Genomic DNA, 8173 nt, shown 5'->3' with positions numbered 1-8173 from the left:
ATGGCTCCAAGAAGGGAAATAAAGTGGATGAATGGTTGGTAGTGGTGTTCCACATGGATCAGCACTGGGACCAATGCTGTTTAGAGTTTGCATCCCAACTTGATGATCTTTAATCAGACTTTACTGGACTGTCTTGCACTATAAGTTGTACCATTTATCCTGTATCTGTGCACTGTGGATAGGTTGATTGTACAGTTGATTTTGTTGACTGGATAGCTTTTCACTGTACCTCTGTTCACGTCACAAAAAAAATACTAAACTAAGACTGGACGACATAGGTTCAAGGTGAGAGGGAGGAGGTTTGAAGGGGATAAGAGGAGTAAATTTTTCACACAAAGCTTAGTTGGTAACTGGAATGAACTGCCAGACGCCATGGTAGAGGCACGAAGAGTAACATTGTTTGAAATAAATCTGGGCGTAAAAACATAGAAAATAGGTGCAGGAGTAGGTTCTTCGAGCCTGCATCGCCATTCGATATGATCATGGCTGATCATCCAACTCAGTATCCCATACCAGCCTTCTCTCCATACCCCCTGATTCCTTTAGCCACAAGGGCCACATCTAACTCCCTCTTAAATATAGCCAATGAACTGGCCTCAACTACCTTCTGTGGCAGAGAATTCCACAGATTCACCACTCTCTGGACTACTTAAATTAGTAGAGAATAAAGGGATAATTTGAATTATGTAGGCAACTGATATTTGTATGGTTAGCAGACACAGTGAACAATTCTATGGCTCTCTGACCTCCTGTAGTGATCTCCGAGGCCTGGGGTAACTGATTTCCAACAACCTTGTGACCACCTTGTTTTGGGTAAGGTCCATCTCCTTGCTTTCATCCTCCTGATTTACTTGGGTCCATGCACACTGTTCACCTCAACCATATCCTGTGGTGCAGTGTTCCACATTCTCAGCACTTCCTACAGAGGTTAACCCCAAGTTCCTGGTTCTCTTTGTGACTTCTGTATGTTTATACCCCTGTCCTTGGAGTTCCCCCACATCTATTTTGTCCACCCTCTGACCTAATGGTCATTCCTCAGCCTTACCCTGAGATAGCCCCAGCCTATCCCCTACTGTCTTCTGAGAATTACAGGTGTTCACTTCCAGTCTGGACCATGTAAATCAGTTTACACTCTCTCAACAATGTCCAAACTGTGAGATTCAGATGTTTGTGCAGGGGCTGGCAAGTAAGATTAACCTTGGCCTGACTATCGCCAATGGATAATCTAGGACATCACCCATGCAAAGACAGTTCAGCGCCGGAACTCCATCTTAAGCAGGGATGGGGTCTCATCCAAGCTCAGGGTTTAGGTTTAGATTTATTAATGTCACAGGTACCAAGGTATAGAGAAAAGCTTTGTTTTGTGTGCTCTCCAAATACATCAGATAATATGTGTAGGAAATAACTGCAGATGTTGGTTTAAATCAAAGGTAGACACAAAAAGCTGGAGTAACTGAACATGACAGGCAGCATCTCTGGAGAGAAGGGTTGGGTGACGTTTTGGGTCGAGACCCTTCTTCAGATAATATCATACATAATAATCAAGTCAAACTTAAGTACAAGCGTAAGAGCAAAGGGAAAGATAGAGTGAATAGTTTTCAGCATTGTAGTGGATCAGTTCCATTGATAAAATCCAAGGTGAATCGGACAGAACCCTGGCGTATGGAAGGACCCTTCAGAAACCTGGTAAGAGGGGAAGAAGCTCTTCCTGAATCTGGTGGTATGCACTTTCAAACTTCTGTATCTTCTCCCAGACGAAGGTGGGGAGAAGGAGAAATGACCGTGATGGGACCAGTCTTGCCAAGTGCTCAACACACGCAGAAACTGCCCTCACCGCTTTATTTCTGGTCAGCTATGGGATTCCATGAGATCATTCATTAGGTAACACTTTCCTCTCCAGACAGTTGATGAACTATCATTGCACCCCAAACAGTTTCTTACTACAAGGAACCCTTCTGTATATGTGTGTCTAACACAGCGCTTCATAAGCCAGAATAGACACAGATCCCTTAGTGCATTAGATTAATTGGTAGGAGTAATGAGAAAAGTTGGGGATACAAGTGTTTTAGTTCGATAAAAACCAATGGTTTGAAAGTCATTATTGACTTAGTTCATGAGGATTCAACTGAAAATAAGTTCTTGGAATTTCCATCTAGGTCCCTTGGACACTTGGAAGGTTTTATTGATTAGCTGAGAATGCCACACAAGGGCAGTGGAGGCAATTCTACTAGCGCTGGGGTGGAACATATTGTCAGAGTTATTGTCATTGTCACATAATTGTTCATGGATGGAACCAGATGGGATAAAGACCTTGCCTGGAATGAGAAGTCCAGCACTATCCCAATAAGCACTGTCACATGTTTGGAATCTTTACACTCAACTCTGTTTAGGCTTTAACAGGGTTTTCGGTTCCAACAGCCTTCCCCATCAGAGTTCTTGGGGGAATATTGCAGTGTAATCCCCCCATATTGCAAGTGAAACCCCAATCGTTGGGTCACGCACTGTGGAAAGGTCGATACCGAGAGAGCAGCACACTGTGGGAGAGGCAGTTCTGGGGACATCTTCAGAGAGGAACTACTGAAGAGGAGGCACACTGCTGGATGGCTGATTCCATGAAAGTGCTGTATAAATCGACGGGCAGTATTGAGGGAATCCTGAATTTAGCTGCTGACCTTCAGATTAGACATTAAATCGTTTGCCCTCTCAAACTGATTTATAAAAATCCAGGGCATGTTTTACAAAAATTCAAAAACATTTTCTGGACATCATGGTCAATAGTTACCATCAGCTTACATCCTATAATGGATGAAACAATTACTACTAGAGGGCCCAGCTTTAAGGTGAGTGGGGCAATTTTTAAAGTGTGGGACAAATTCTTATTTTGCATAGTGAATGATGGATGCCTGGAACAAGCCACCTGGGGTGATGATGGAGGCTGATACATTAGTGGTGTTTTGGATAGGCACATGGATATACAGGGATAAGGATTATCTGCGGGCAGAGATTAGTTTAACTTGGCATCATATTTAGCACAGACATTGTGGGCCAAAGGGCCTGTTCCTGTGCTGTACTATTCTATGCACCTCTACTTACCATGAAGTTCAACTCAGCATTGATGATTATTTGTACTCAATGTACAGGTGTCAACTGCTCTACATCAATGAGACCAAGCGCAAGCTTGGCGATCGCTTCGCCCAACACCTCCACTCAGTTCTTTTTTTAAATTTCAAAATATACTTTACTCGAGAAATAATTATATACAATACAAGATCCATACAAAACTCCATCCGACATTCTCGGAGGCTATACATACATTCTAGACAGTTTCCCCAAATCATAATTTTACCCTACACCCTTGCCACTGATGTGGCCCACTAGCGTGGAATCCCTTCCCTTATTTTGAGGGGCTTCTCCACCACACCCTGCCCCCCATGACACTAGACTGTGGTCCTCCCCCACCGAGGCTTGGCGTTGGCTGCACCGAGATTCAGTGTGCGTCCCCCAGCATGTGCTCCTGCAGTCTGCAGCGGGCCCTGACGGACATCTCGCTCCGCTGGATGGTCAACAATGCTCGGGCTGACCAAAGAGCATCTTTCACCGAGTTGATGACCTTCCAGCAGCACTCGATGTCAGTCTCTGAATGCGTCCCTGGGAACAGTCCTCTGTGAAGCAGCTGTTCGGAATAAACCGTGACAAGGACCCCTGCAGACCTCTCCAGTCTCTCTTTGCGAATCCACACTCTGCAAAGAGGTGGGCAACCATCTCTTCTCCATAGCAGCCATCCCGAGGGCAGCTTGCGCTGGTAGTGAGGTTCCGACGGTGCAGGAAGGATCTGACTGGGAGGGCTCCCCTCACCGCCAGCTAAGCCAGGTCTTGGTGCTTGTTGATGAGTTCTGGCGATGAGGCATTTTGCCAGACAAGCTGGGCAGTCTGCTCTGGGAACCACACCACAGGATCCATGGAGTCATTTCCCTGCATTCTCTGCAGGACGTTCTGTGCTGACCACTGCCCGATGGACTTGTGGTCAAAGGTGTTGGTCCGGAAGAACTTTTCCACAGACGACAGATGGGGCGGCAATGTCCAGCTGACTGGCACATTGTGTGGCATCTGCGCCAGGCCCATCCTTCGCAACACCTCAGCAGGTAGTGACACTTGATGCTCGCGTGCCTTGGCTCTACGCTCCACCTGATACAGCCACACATGAAGGCTGCCATCAGGGTGAGGGCGACGTTAGGCACGCTTTTACCCACCGTTGTCTGCTGACTTGTGCATTGTGGCCCGTCGCACCCGGTCCATCCTCGACCCCCAGATGAACTGGAAAACGGCTCAGGTGATCCATGTTCGGAATAAACCGTGTCCATTCGGAATAAACCGTAGGAGGGACAGGCCACACTTGCGCCAAGTACAGCAGCCCGAGAGCACCTCACACCTGATGACCAAATTTTTCCCCGTTATGGAGAGGGAGCGTTCCACCCTGGCTCCCGTGGCCGACTCAAACTGGTTGCAGACGCTAATCAATCTACGGACTGAACCTGGATCCGAGCAGAAGACGGCAACATCGTCCATGTACAGGGAGGTTTTGACCTGAGTGCTCCCACTGCCTGGCAATATCACTCCTCTTATGCTCGCGTCCTTCCTGATGGACTCGGCCAAAGGTTCAATACAACAGACGACCAAGACAGGGGAGAGAGGGCAATCCTGCCTGTCTCCAGACCTGACGGGTAAGCTGTCTGATTCCCACCCATTGATTAGGACTGCACTACAGATATCGGTGTAGAGCAGTTGGATCCAATTTCTGATTCCCTCCCCAAAGCCCATTTTGGAGAGCATGTCCCTCATGTGAGTGTGCGATATCCTGTCGAGGGCCTTTTCCTGATCCAAGCTGACGAGGCAGACATCCACCTGTCTGTCCTGCACGTAGGCAATGGAATCTCTCAGCAGCGCCAGGCTGTCTGAGATTTTCCTGTTAGGTACAGTGCAGGTTTGGTCTGGGTGGATCACCCGTCCCAGAGCAGACTTGACCCGGTTGGCAATGGTCTTAGACAGGATCTCATAATCAACATTCAACAATGTGATGGGTCTCCAATACCTTATATCTTTCATCTCCCCCTTCTGCTTGTAGATTGGGGTGATGCTGCTCTTCCTCATGGAATCTGACATGCCACCGGCTAGAAGCATGTCCGCTCAGTTCGCATTAACCAACCTGACCTCCCGGTGGCTCAGCACTTCAACTCCCCCTCCCATTCCGAACCCGACCTTTCTGTCCTGAGCCTCCTCCATGGCCAGAGTGAGGCCCACCACAAATCGGAGGAGCAGCACCTCATATTTCACCTGGGTAGTTTACAGCCCAGCGGTATAAACATTGATTTCTCCAATTTCAAAAATTCCTTGCTTTCTCCCTCCTTCCCCTCCCCAGCTCTACCACAACCTACTGTCTCCACCTTTTCCTTTTTCCCCCCCCCCCCCCCCCCATCAGTCTGAAGAAGAGTCTCGACCCGAAACGTCGCCTATTCCTTCGCTCCATAGATGCTGCCTCATCCGCTGAATTTCTCCAGCATTTTTGACTACCTTCGATTTCTCCTCGGCTACCCTCACCCACGTGCATGGGAGGATTCAGTAAACAAGAAGCAATAAGGGCTGCTTCACTGAACTGTGGCCATTCCTTGTGTAGGAACTGCAGATGCGGGTGTTCCTTCTCTCTAGAAATGCTGCCTGTCCTGCTGAGTTACTCCAGCATTTTGTTTCTATCTTCTGACCATTGCTCATTACCATGGCCCGCTGTTTCCCTCCACTGGACCCATTGCAAACTGCAGGAAGGAGAAAACATTTTCAATTGGTCAGAGCCACTAATTGGCAGTTATATATTGACCATGAGTCAGTCTGGTCAAACGTCTTGCCATTTCTAAATGGATCAGACCATGCCCTTTGCATTAAATGCACACTTTCTTCCCACTGACAATGTTCGACTGAATACTTTCCCATGACGACAGTAATTCTTTTGGCCTCACACTCAAGTCTTGGCACAAACACAACAGAAAGTCAGCCAAGAACAGTTAATATCTTCAGAATTAATGGGGTGGGTCAGATGGTTTTAGTAAAGGTCTTCTATCTCCATGCAGTATAACTCTGGTAATTGGCACACTCTGGACTTTAGGAGAATCACACAGAAGATACAGAGGTCGTTCTGAGATGTGTGTAGATTTCCTCTGAGGTTTGTGAATCTCTGGAATTCTCGGCCCCTGAGGTGGGAGGGGAGGAATTGGGGTGGGTATGCCAGATCATTAGATTTAGTTATGGTGGAGATAGATAAATGTTTGAAAGATTGAGGAATTAAGGCTTTCAGTAGAGGGCAGCACAGTGGCACAGCAGTAGAGTTGTTGCCTTATAGCACCACCAGAGACCCAGCTTCGATCCTGACTACGGGTGCTGTTTGTATGGAGTTTGTATATTTTCCCTGTGACCACATGAGTTTTCTCCAGGGGCTCTGGTTTCCTCCCACACTCCAAAGACCTACAGATTTGTGGGTTAATTGGCTTCGGAAAAATTGTAAATTGTCCCTAGTGCTAGTAGTGTACGGGTGATGGGTGATCGGCCCGGACTCAGTTGTTTGAAGGGCCCGTTTCTGTGCAGTATCTCTAAAGTCTAAAGTAAAGGAGTTAAGTTCAATAACTATATTGAATAGTGGGACAGGTTTAATGAGGTCCATTGGCCTACTCCTACCATCTTGTCTTTGGTTGTTACTGGCAGATTTGAGCTGGGTTATTCCATTGGTTACCTACCTGAATCGTGGCTGAGCCTGCCCCATCTTGTTGATTTTGGAGCTGTTGGAGGGGGCGGGTTGTGATTTGGACTAGGCTGTAGATGTTCCCTAGTAAATCATTAACGGAGAATCGCTGCAAGACCCGGGCTATTATGTTCGAATTCCTATAATAATTTAAAAGCTGTCGTTCAGTTCACAAGCTTTTTAATTCACTACTATAAAGGTATGTACCTTATTTTTACATTACATGGTATTACCCTATAATATAATTATCTATAACGAATAGCTCATTTCTTTTTATATCCCGCAGGATCATTTAGGAACCAGCGCGCTGCAACCAACCTGAGTTCGTGAAAGGGAAAACGATTTAAATCACCCATTTACGAGATTGAACACTAAATTCCTTCCATTTGGCCTATAAATTAATGTAAATAGATATAAAAATCATGTTATATTGTAAATTATTTGTGAATAATCTTTGGACACTTAGGCTATTTAAAAATGTTAATCTTTCGTTAAGAAATGTGCTTTTGACTATCTAAGATCACAGCTTTTTTGTAATGCCCATTGAAAATCAATAGGGAACAAGATGCTAATTTCCGAGTATGAAAATGGTCATAACTTTTTTAATACTTGAGATATGAAAGTGAATTAGGTGTCAAATTAAACTTATTGTTATGCTTTATCTGATGGGATAAATTGCAGACTTGATTTTTTAAATCTCAAAATTTTGTAACATTGCTAATTAATACCCATCACTCTTTTAATTCACTACTATTTATTATGTTGAGTCTGTATTATAATAATTTTTTGCCATATGCACATTTAAAGGGTGAAAAATCTTGCGTTGCAAACAGTATGACAGACGAAATACGGGCGTTCTGAATAATCACCAATCATTTTGCTGCAACCATGCAACCTCACAAATTCTGTGACATATGCACAAACGGTGAAAAGCTTGCAAAGAGACAATATAAACAAACATACAAATTAACCTAAAATTCTGTGACAGTGAAAAGAAAGAGACTATAAAAGACATTAGTACTAAGATACACAATTAAAAAACAAGTAGTTCAAGAAGTGATCTATACTGTTCCACTGCTGAAGTTGATTGGTGTTGTGCAGTCCAGTTAAAGACCCTGATCGTCGTAAGAAAGTAGCTATTTCTGAACGTGGAGATGTAGGACTTCAGGCTTCTGTATCTTCTGCCTGATGGTAGCAGCTGGAAGAGGATATGGTCTGGATAGTGGGGATCCTTGATAGGTACAGTCTACTTGAGGCAGCGTCACATGTGGATACATTTGATGGAGGTTGAGAGCTGTGCCCATGACTGGGCTGAGTCCACCACTCTATGCAATCTTTCATTTTTATGCGGTGGAATTGCCATACCAGGCTATGATCCAACTACTCAGG

Source organism: Leucoraja erinacea, chromosome 20 (assembly GCF_028641065.1).
Source record: "Leucoraja erinacea ecotype New England chromosome 20, Leri_hhj_1, whole genome shotgun sequence".
Taxonomy (NCBI): Eukaryota; Metazoa; Chordata; class Chondrichthyes; order Rajiformes; family Rajidae; genus Leucoraja; species Leucoraja erinaceus.
The sequence above is the reverse complement of the archived record's forward strand: the minus strand, read 5'-3'. Positions refer to the sequence as shown.